Here is an 11,820-nt window from a genome sequence, read left to right as displayed (position 1 = left end):
TTTCTTCAAATTCAAACATTTTGATTAGAATCTTTGATGTGTTGATAGCAATTGTGTCACCTGCTTCTGAAGTGGTCTTGACCAAGATATCTCTGATAACAGCTACAGATAACAAAATATGATTACGGATAACAATATAATGCAATTTGCACTGTAATAAGTTGTTTGAGATCAATGTCAAACAAGTTTAGTGTACTGTAACAGTAATAACTTCAAAGTGGAGCAGCCACGCGTTTGCATGGTTCATTGACTTTTATTGTTGTTGGTTTTACTTTGTTGTGATTCTAGATTACACTGATAGTTATTTATGTCATAAAGTAAACATACATGTTATGTACATTTTGATATTGTTGTTATTAAAATATTGTTTCAGCTTTCATTGTGAAGATGCCTGTGAAGGATAATTGAGGGATAGTTGCATCTGAGAAAAAGCTTTTAACTTGTTTATACTGATTATATGACATTAAATTTTATTAAGAAAATGGGTTTATTTTAGGATTTAAATTAAGCATTTCAAAATTAGAAAAGGTCGAGATCTTATTTTTTTATCAAGAAATATTTATTCAGAAGCATGCTAATTGTTACAGAATGATCTAAACAAAATGCTAGACTGAGCATTAAAACTTTGACCTTGTATCCACATTTATTATCTATATAATTATAATATAGAGAGCATTTTCGAATGTGTAATATGTTATAAATGCAAACATGTATCAATATGTAACCCAACTCACTAAAAGACAGCTGATGTTTACCCATTCATGCCTAAGCGATTAGAAACAAGAAATATCTTTAAAAAAGATATACGGCGTTGATTGTGGTTGGAGTTTATGGAAGGTAAAGATTTAAATGAATGAGATCAAGGATAGCTAATATCTTTTTCTGTGCAGTTTTTAGCTGCATCAAACGCAGTACGGGATGTTACGCGGAGTTTTCGCGGCTTATTTTACATTATTACATATTGCTGGTCATAAACCTATAGATACAAAAAAGAAAACCAAAGTCAACCGGCCACATGCGAAGTCTCCGTACATATTTTAAATATGTATACGCGCGTTCTTCGAACAAACCTGTTTGAGTGGTTTATCGGGAATTGCTACGTGTATTTGATTCGATTATTAACAGTATCGAGAATCATCGCGCTCATACTTAATACATTAGTCAATATGCTGCAATAATACATTAGTAAATATGATGGAATAATTCTTGTTAATTAATTAAAAATAATATTTATCATGGTATTGTTGAAAACACATTAAGAATCTATTATTGACATGCCATAAAATAATATCGCTGGATATCTTCATTTCACATCTTTCTGGTGGTAAACAAAATTCCGGTTCACCTAGTTCACGCTATAGCGTCTTTATTATATAACTATTATATAACTGACCGCGAACTCCGAACAGCACAGAAGGTCTGATCTGTATATAAACTCTGACATTCAAACACACTAACCGCGAACTGACCCCTTATACCTCGCGGGTTGAAATGCAACACATTAAAGTGAGGCATCGCTTCCACTGCTCTTTATACTTTTACATATAACATGTTGACAGGAATATGGAAGTCAGTACTAAATATGAGAACATGGCCTTTAAGTACACAACGTTCTCGCGCTGAAAATCGTCTGAAAATAAAAGATGTACGCACAAACTGTATTGATGTCGAGATTGAGTGTTAAACTGTTCTATCTATAAAGCCTTTTTATTAGAGATAAAACTGTTTCATGCTGAACACGCAGTAAAACAGTGTTACAAAGACGCGGACATGTTTCCAATGTTCTAGTGGTATTATCAAATCAGCCAATGCAGTCAATGAAGTGTATTCATCTGTACTTGGCCGCGGGAAGTTTTATTTGAGTTCTATAGGACGCTAACAAAGGTCAGGCTCAGGTGAAAAGCTGGCGTATTCAGCTGACGCCGAAAAAGGACATTGCAAACAGTGTAGACCCAGATGAGATGCCGCATGATGCGGTGTCTCATCAGGGTCTGCGCTGTTTGCTTAAAGGAATTTCAGTAAGTAATATTCTAAATATAGAAATAAATTACTAGACATCCCTAATTTTGGAAATAAATTGATCCATTTAAGAAGGATGGGAGAGTCCACTAGGCATAAATGAGTTAAGTATTTTGGGAAGTATATGTATTGTAGTAATAACTGGCTGTTTTGTTACTGTCAATTAGGCTGTTGCTAGTTCTGTTTCCTAACATAGGAGGCCGCATGCTGTTGTTTGTAATTTGATTATTGGATTATCCTCCAAGCAGCATCAGGTGGGGAGAGTGCAGTGAGAATAGGTTACATGACACTAAATTGAATTCAGAGATTTGTATGTAACACTTCTGTTTAGACTGGTTACCCAGCAGTTTTTCAGAAAATGTTTATTACTAGATATCATGAATGTTAAAAGCATTCAATTTTGACAGACTATTTCATTAAGAATATAAACCAAATATTGATGTATTGGTACTTAATGATTTCAACAACTTCCTATTTTAAACAAATTAAAAAAAGATCATTAACAAATACCATTTTGAAACAAAAATGATTTATTATGTCAATTTGTTTCTTCTGATCTGACTTTATAGAGTTGCATCCAATATGAGGGCCCCTTTTCACCAAATGATTCTTTGACTTCAGCCTAAAAATAAGGTATATAATCATAAAAGTTTAATGTACTAAAACAGTTACTACTTGAAGTCAAGTCAAGAATGGCAGAATGCACCTTTAATTGTATCATTATTTGTTACAAACAATATGTTAATGGTTTAAGTACCATTTTGAGCCTGTATATATCTGCAAACTCTGAGGTATTTTTTATTGAGTTTAACCCTTTGCATGCTGGGAAATTTGTCGTCTGCTCAAATGTCGTCTGCTGAATTTGTAAAATAAGCATTTCCTTCATTTTTTTTCAAAGAATACTATCAGAATAGCAAACAGTTTGGATCCAGATGAGACGCCACGTTCTGTGGCGTCTCATCTGGATCCAAACTGTTTGCAAAGGCCTTTAAAATTCGGTTCCCGCACTGAAAGGGTTAAGACTATTTGTGTTTCTTAAGTCTAAGAATTGATTGGTGAGTTATCCGTCCCAAGACTTCATCTGAATAACATGTTGTTTTCATTTGAGAATCTGGGATGATCTTTGAGTGATAAGAACAACCTGTTTAAAGGTCAGATTATCTTCAGAGATTGAGTAATGTGGTTATAAGGATAGCTAATGTTTGTTGATTTCAATTGAAAGATGGGCTTAGATAAAGAGCCGCAGGCTGGCAGGGCATATCAGTTTGGGAAGTTTTATTTATGGGTCTACTCTTATTCATTAGGTTTTGAAATATGTGTATTTAGAAAAATATTTTAGGATTTAGTTTAAAAATATAATGCTGGATTGAATGGATAACATACTGCCCTGTTAAGGATTTTTGATTGCTTACTCAAGTTACTGGTAATTGGAATTGATAAGTATATATTAAGTTATGTAAAAACAAATATTTTAATATAATTTTGTTTATATTAATTTTAATTGTAGTTGTTCATTGTATGAATCTCAGTTTGATAAAAATTGCCTGTTAGTGATGATTGTGCATGTGCAAAACAGCTGGTGTATGATATTGTTATCAAAAGACCATTATTTATCTTCAAAGTAATCAAACTCACTGGTGTAAAATCTAGATCATAAAGTTGTTGGCAACAATATAATTTTGCACATGCTGCTTAGAATGGCATTAACAGTTGCCGGATAGTTTTCTTTGATTCAGGAAATTGTAAACTCAAATAGCATACAAAGTTTGTGTAATTTAGTCCAAGGAATAAATATTTCCAGATAAGATAATACATGACCATGATGTACCATGGTCTGCGCTTGTTTGCACTCAATCGTATTATATTTTTATGCCACTCTTCAAAAAAGAGAGGGTTCATATTGCTTTGCTGGATGTTGGTTGTTCTGTCTGTCAGTAGACCAGTTCGTTTCCGATCAAAATCTCATCAACGCATTGGCCGATTGGCTTGATACTTCACATGTGCATTGGCCTTGAACAGTAGATGACCGCTATTGAAATTGGGGTCTCTAGGTCAAAGGTCATTGTCACAATAAGTGTGAACATTATTTTCAATCAATAAATCATCAACAAATTGACTGATTGGCTTGATACTTCACACGTGCATTGGCCTTGGACAGTAGATGACCCCTATTGAAATTTAGGTCACTAACTCAAAGGTTAAGGTCACTGTCACAATAAGTGCGATAAATAATTTCCGATCAATAACTCATCAATGAATTGACCGATTGGCTTTATACTTCACATATGCATTGGCCTTGAACAGTAGATGACCACTAATGTTATTGAGGTCACTTGGTCAAAGGTCAAGGTCACTGTCACAATAAGTGTGAAAATTGTGTCCGATCAATAACTCATCAGCGATTTGACCGATTGGCTTTATACTTCACAAGTGCATTGTACATTGTTTCGGATCAATAACTCATCAACAAATTGAATGATTGGCTTGATACTTCCCATGTGCATTGGCCTTGGACAGTAGATGACCCCTATTTTAATTCAAAGCCTTGTTTGGGGGCATATGTCTACGACCGCGGAACTCTTTTTTTTCTCCAAGAAGAAGAAAATGCCATTTAGTGCACAAAATAAAATATTGCATTATAATTGTTTGGTAATGGCGCCATTGCCGCAATGTGTTGATTGGCACTGGATGCCATAAATTGCGCCATGTGTGGTGATGGCACCAGGTTCACAAACCATGGCCATATTTGAACATGGTAAAGAACCATGGTTAATGAACGCAATTTTTGCCCACATGTTGAACACAGTATACCAAGGTTTTTATTTAAACCACCAACTAGATGCATCTTTTTTAGCTCATCTATTTTTTGAAAAAAAATTATGAGCTATTGTCATCACCTTGGCGTCGGCGTCGAGGTTGGCGTTGGCGTTGGCGTCGGCGTCCGGTTAAGTTTTGCGTTTAGGTCCACTTTTCTCAGAAAATATCAATGCTATTGCATTCAAACTTGGTACACTTACTTACTATCATGAGAGGACTGGGCAGGCAAAGTTAGATAACTCTGGCGTGCATTTTGACAGAATTATGTGCCCTTTTTATACTTAGAAAATTGAAAATTTTGGTTAAGTTTTGCGTTTAGGTCCACTTTTCTCAGTGAGTATCTATGCTATTGCATTCAAACTTGGTACACTTACTTACTATCATGAGGGGACTGGGCAGGCAAAGTTAGATAACTCTGGCGTGCATTTTGACAGAATTATGTGCCCTTTTTATACTTAGAAAATTGAAAATTTTGGTTAAGTTTTGTGTTTAGGTCCATTTTATTCCTTAAGCATCAAAGCTATTGCTTTCATACTTGCAACACTTACTAACTATCATAAGGGGACTGTGCAGGCAAAGTAATGTAACTCTGACTGGCATTTTGACATAATTATGTGCCCTTTTTATACTTAGAAAATTGAAAATTTGATTAAGTTTTGTGTTTAGGTCCACTTTATTCCTACAGTATCAAAGCTATTGCTTTCATACTTGCAACACTTATTAACTATCATAAGGGGACCGTGCAGGCAAAGTTATGTAACTCTGACTGGCATTTGGACGGAATTATGGGCCCTTTATACTTAGAAAATTGAAAATTTGGTTAAGATTTATGTTTTGGTCCACTTTACCCCTAAAGTATCATAGATATTGCTTTCATACTTGGAACACTCACAAACTATCATAAGGGTACAGTAAAAGGACAAGTTGCATAACTCTGGTTGTCATTGTTACGGAATTATGGCCCTTTTTTGACTTAGTAACTTTTAATATATGGTTAAATTTTGTGTTTCGATCCACTTTACTTCTTAAGTATCAAGGCTATTGCTTTCAAACTTCAAATACTTTCATGCTATCATGAGGTTACTGTTCCTGGCAAGTTGAATTTTACCTTGACCTTTGAATGACCTTGACTCTCAAAGTCAAATTATTAAATTTTGCTAAAATTGCCATAACTTCTTTATTTATGATTAGATTTGATTGATACTTTGACGAAACTACTCTTACCTGACATACCACAATAGACTCCACCCAAACCGTCCCCCGTGCCCTTCCCCCCTCCCCCCCACCTCCCCCCTCCCCCCCCCCCTATTTTTTTTTTGTTTTAAGATCATCTCACAAATGACCACCACACCCTCACACTATACCCCCCCCCCACCCCACCCCCCCCCCTCCCCCCATTTTTTTTTTTTTTTTTTTTTTTTTTTTTAAGATCATCTCACAAATTACCACCACACCCTCACACTATACCCCACCCCCCCCCCCAAATTTTTTTTTTAAACGGTTATGTTTGAAATACCGTCCAACAATCGCACCCAAAAAATCCCCCCCCCACATCGCCCCTGCCCCCACTCCCCCCCGCCCCCCGTGTTTTTGTTTTTTTGTTGTTTTTTTTTCGCTTTTTTGGAAGATAATGTAATAAATGTCCACAACCCCACACTATACACCCCTCTTCACTCCACCCCTCCCTCCTTTGTGATTGAAAATGAGAGTCCCTTCACCTTTAAAAAGAAAATAGATGAGCGGTCTGCACCCGCAAGGCGGTGCTCTTGTTTCAACTTTATGGTCACAAAATGTAATTACCCTTTTCAGCTTGCTCCTTTTGGGTTGAACAAACCCAACCATTTCTGATGTTACAATTTGTTTAAAGCTATATGAACCTAATGCTTTTGAAAATGGGGTTTAATGCATGTGTGTAAAGTGTCGTCCCAGATTAGCCTGTGCAGTCCACACAGGCTTATCAGGGAGGGTACTTTCACCTAAACTGGATTTTTGCTAATAAGAGACTTCCTTTAAACCACAAATAAAATTAAAGCCGAAATCGCCGTCCCTCAGACTATCTGGGAGAACTCTTTATGCATTAAGCACCATTTTCCGAGAGCATCTCCGATGATACCCCTGCGAAATGTTGTTCTGCAGTTCATGAATAAGTCTTGAAATATTCATGAATTGTTCATGAATAGTTCACAAATAGTCAGTGAACAGAAAATGGGCCCTGTCTGTGAAATGTTCTTGAAATTTAAGTTCATTAACTGTTCATGAACACTAATTGCATGAAGTGTTCATGAAATATTCTTGAAACCTAATGACATGAAGTGTTCATGAACTATTATTGAACTTTTATGGCATGAAGTGTTCATGAACTTGTCTTCAACCCTAATGGTATGAAGTGTTCATGAACTATTCATGAGCAACAACATTCTTGAAAAATTCTTCAGGGTTTTGCCATTCATGAACAGTTCATGAACACTTTACAACTTGTTTGTTAATTTCATCATTTCCATTTTACTGACCCCCCTCCTCATTGATGATAAACTTCCCACACTGTGACAGAATGTTACATTTTTTTCCAGCTGTTGCAAGCCCTAATTAGCCAATCAAACATAATTAGGTAATCTAGTTGGTATTGCTGGTTTGTACATGTAGTGCAGGGGCCATCTGATAAAGGCATTTATTTTCCCATATCAGAGAAGCCATTTATGTGCATAGTTAATTTTGTAAAACTTAATAATTCAAATTAAACGAACAAAATCATATAAAATTATAGTTATATTAAATTGTTCGATGTAATTGAAATAAAGTTGAAATACAATAATCATTAGACACTTCTTTCTACAAAACAACTAAATATTTGTTGGAGGGCGGGGGAATTGGGTAAACAAATTTACATTGGGAGTTTTTCATAACTTCTTAGTTTGGGAATGTGTCCGTTAAATGGACCTGTAAAATGGACTTGTAGCAGTGGTTTTTTTTGTTAAAAGTAGGGTCTGGTATTTGGCCTCACTTGTAATGGAAAAATTATATATTTTTCCCAATTGAGAACTAAGAATTCCCAATGGAAGAAGGTTTCAAAGACAAAAAAAACATTTTTTTTGTAGATTTTAACATTTTGTTCATCTCCCATCCAGCCATATAAATTCAACCTTAGTGAAAATAATACTGAAAACATTTATATTCTCAATTTTTGAGCATTTTTTAGCAAAACAGCAAAAACACTTATTTCCCAGGACGACACAAATTTTCCCAATTCAAAGGGACACTAGAACTCATTACCAAATTGGTGAAAAAATACACTGTGTACATATACACATGGAGGAGGCTTGAATGAAATCATTGGATCTGCTGCAATTACCTGACTCCTAGTGGCTTAAGTGGCATGTCATCATTCTGCCTGTAATTGTTCGGGCATTGCTGATACACACTGGATGGCAAGGCCTGTACATAATTCCTTCATCAAAGACCTAATGTCTTGCAGGCTTCCATTAACAAAGTCCTTCTTAACAGTGTGATGAATGGATATGGCTGCTTAATTTGCGTTATAGAAAGCTCAATTTGCAGAGAAATAGTCAAGAAAGAGCAACTGTGGATTACATTATGCTACTCAATTCATTGTTTAATTATACTTCCTGGTTTCCTGTTTGTAAATACCTTACCGGCTGAATGGTGTTAAATACATATGGGATTCATATTACAATGTAGTGTGATGTGTCTTGTCTGTATTATTGTAGCAGGTTCAGGAGAACTTGTACTGCCTTGCTATATGAGCTTTTATAGCGATGCTGTAGAGTGTCTGCCTGATTTGGAACCGGAAGATCCTGGGTTCAATTCCCATTGTGGTTGGGGATTTTTCTGGCTGGGTAACATTGGCGTCCAACGAAAAAACACACCATGTGTGTCAGTGGTCACTTAGATGTTGTGGCAATAGGTCAAGACCTGGAGACTTTATGTCAGCACTTGGGGCTGGCTCTGCCAGTCACCAAATTGGCCAATGGCTACAATTAAGCGAATTTGGCTTAAGAAGTTCTCATTTGGCTACAACTTTTTATGCCCCCCTTCGAAGAAGAGGAGGTATATTGTTTTGCACCTGTCGGTCGGTCGGTCCGTCGGTCCGTCGGTAGGTCGGTCCGTCCACCAGATGGTTTCCGGATGATTAATCAAGAATGCTTAGGCCTAGGATCATGAAACTTCATTATGAGGTACATTGATCATGATTTATAAATTAATTGCATGTTGGTTTTGCTATTATATTTAAGCTGAGAAAATTAGCAGTATGAAGCCACATCAATAATCAAGACAGTGAAGACGTATTTGCTGTTTTGTTAATTATCAGCTTATTATAACTATTGTTTGAATATACGTATATAAACACGTTTTATTTTGTTCATATAATACAGTTAATATCGCTACTAATTACCCGATAATCCCGTATATTCCAGTTTAAAGCAAATGCTGGTAAATATTTACGATACACAAACATTCTCGATATTTCCTATCAAATACATTTTGGCATTTGTTACTATTTATAGAGATGATGAAATAACGTCTAATCGGGGCGTTTTTTTCCCCACTGAACATGCGATTTACGCCTGACATGATGTTCATGTATTTATACAACACAAAATACACCCAAACTTTCAAACGACATTCTACATGTGTGCTTAATTTTTGCGTGCTTTTTATGAAACAAAGGATATTTGAGCACTGTTTATTTGATGCCAGAATTTGCCAAAGGTCGCGTTAGCATTAAAATTTGGAAGTGTGTTTCAGATTACAAATGATAATTTGCTAATCAAACGAAACATTAACAGTTGCGCGTAATTAATTCTACGCTACACATAAATGTATGTACATGTAGGTGGATATCTTTTCACTCGATCCGCCGCGTACGTATGCGGCGGATTTACTCCGCGAAAGTACGCAAGGTTAATACAGACTCAGCGTCGTTGCGCGGATCGATGCCGAGTTGATTTGAATATGCTATATATCAGTTTTCCTGCCTCACAGTCAGCAATTTATTAACTTTCCAATGCCCTGAACCATTTCTTAACCAAAGTATCAATTTCATTAATAATGGAAGACATTCAAAGCCAAGTAAACCTTCCTTTTATTGCTCTACACTGTTTGTTTGGTTCTAAAGAGCTAATCAAACGCCTATAAATCTTGTCATCTAGATCAATAATAACAGAGGCCAGCCCAGTGTATTACCTGTGTCCATTGTTATTGGCCATATTGCAGGCTGTGTTTTATGTCACAGTTGGTGAAGGCATGGTGATAATAACAGGTCTTGGAAAATCATGTTTCACAGATCATGGATGATGACCTTGCACTTTCTCTCAGACAGGAAGTGGGGTCAGATGTTACAATGCACTAAATTGTGAGGGTGTCTTAAGTTTGTTGAGTAATGAGGAATAAATTTCATGAAGAAATTGATTTGTATATATTTGTCAATATCTTGGATTTTAATGTGATTGTAAGTGATTTTGTTTATTTTCTTTTGATGATGTATATATTTTACATATAAACACATAGCACATCAGAGTTTAAAGTGACATTAGAAAATTTATGATGTTGTTCATTGCATGGAAGTCTTTTCATTAAAATATTTATACAGAGCTGGTTTAGCGCTGCACAGCAAATCAACATATGGCAGTTGTCGAATTACAGGCTTTAAGTATTCGCACCTTAGTACTGGTAAACCTGTGCTTTTCAAGGAAAAGCACCAGTGGTTTAACTGACATCAGTGATATGATCAACCTACTGATGCATATGGGTAAAAATCCACATAAACAAACAAATTATTATACTGATTAATAATTTGTTCTTGCAGTAATTGTTTTTTAAAGCTTCACATTTATTATGCTCCCCCAAAATTTATTTTGGGGGGAGCATATAGTCGCCGCTTCGTCTGTCCGTCCTTCCGTCCGTCCGTGTGTCCGTCCGTGCACATTTTGTCCGGGCTATTTCTCAGCAACTAATGACTGGAATTCAATGAAACTTTATGGAAAGCTTCACTACCAAAATGAGATGTGCATATTATCAGCCGGTTCTGGTCGGATGATTTTTCACAGAGTTATGGCCCTTTGAAATTTTCCATTTACTGTACATATAGTGCAATTCTTGTCCAGGCTATTTCTCAGCAAATAATGACCGGAATTCAATGAAACTTTATAGGAAGCTTCACTACCAAGAGGAGATGTGCATATTATCAGCCAGTTCTGGTCGGATGATTTTTTACAGAGTTATGACCCTTTGAAATTTTCCATTAACTGTACATATAGTGCAATTCTTGTCTATTTCTCAGCAACTAATGACCGAAATTCAATGAAACGTTATGGAAAGCTTCACTTCCAAAAGCAGATGTGCATATTATCAGCCGGCTCTGGTCCGATGATTTTTCACAGAGTTATGGCCCTTTGAAATTTTCCATTGTAAATATAGTGCAATTCTTGTCCGAGCTATTTCTCAGCAACTTATTACGGAATTCAATGAAACTTTATGGGAAGCTTTACTACCAAGAGGAGATGTGCATATTATCAGTCGGTTATGGTTGGATGATTTTTCACAGAGTTATGGCCCTTTGAAAGTGCAATTCTTGTCCGAGCTATTTCTCAGCAACTTATCACGGGAATTAAATGAAACTTGATAGGAAGCTTCACTACCAACAGGAGATGTGCATATTATCAGCTGGTTCTGGTCGAATGATTTTTCACAGAGTTATGGCCCTTTGAAATTTTCTATAAACTGTACATATAGGGCAATTCTTGTCAGGGCTATTTCTCCCCAACTACTGACTGGACTTGATGCGCGTGTTTTTAGTGGGTTCTGGTTAGATGATTTATTTAGAGAGTTATGGCCCTTTGAAATTTTTAAGTTGCTAAACCATCCATCGTATTATTTTGTCCAAAGTTTTGCCCCTCAAGACGTTTCCTTTTATCTGAATATATAGTGCAATATTGTGACAAAAAAACCTTTGAGGAGCAACACCCT

At 36.1% G+C, this 11,820-nt stretch overlaps 1 protein-coding gene across 4 annotated transcripts in view; it reads left to right on the top strand.

Moving 5' to 3' along the window:
• Nucleotides 1-11,820, top strand: part of LOC127847168 (tripartite motif-containing protein 2-like) — a 111,167-nt gene that overhangs the window by 58,399 nt on the left and 40,948 nt on the right. Inside the window, exon 1 of one of the 4 annotated variants that reach the window (XM_052378884.1) lies at nt 10,081-10,303. The exons of the other annotated variants lie outside the window; for them this stretch is intronic. The gene's annotated coding sequence lies outside the window, so the exon portion shown is untranslated. Of the gene's footprint in view, nt 1-10,080; nt 10,304-11,820 lie in introns of those variants that run through there. 4 annotated transcript variants of the gene reach the window in all.

This window comes from Dreissena polymorpha, chromosome 10 (assembly GCF_020536995.1).
Source record: "Dreissena polymorpha isolate Duluth1 chromosome 10, UMN_Dpol_1.0, whole genome shotgun sequence".
Taxonomy (NCBI): domain Eukaryota; kingdom Metazoa; phylum Mollusca; class Bivalvia; order Myida; family Dreissenidae; genus Dreissena; species Dreissena polymorpha.
The sequence above is the reverse complement of the archived record's forward strand: the minus strand, read 5'-3'. Positions and strand labels throughout refer to the sequence as shown.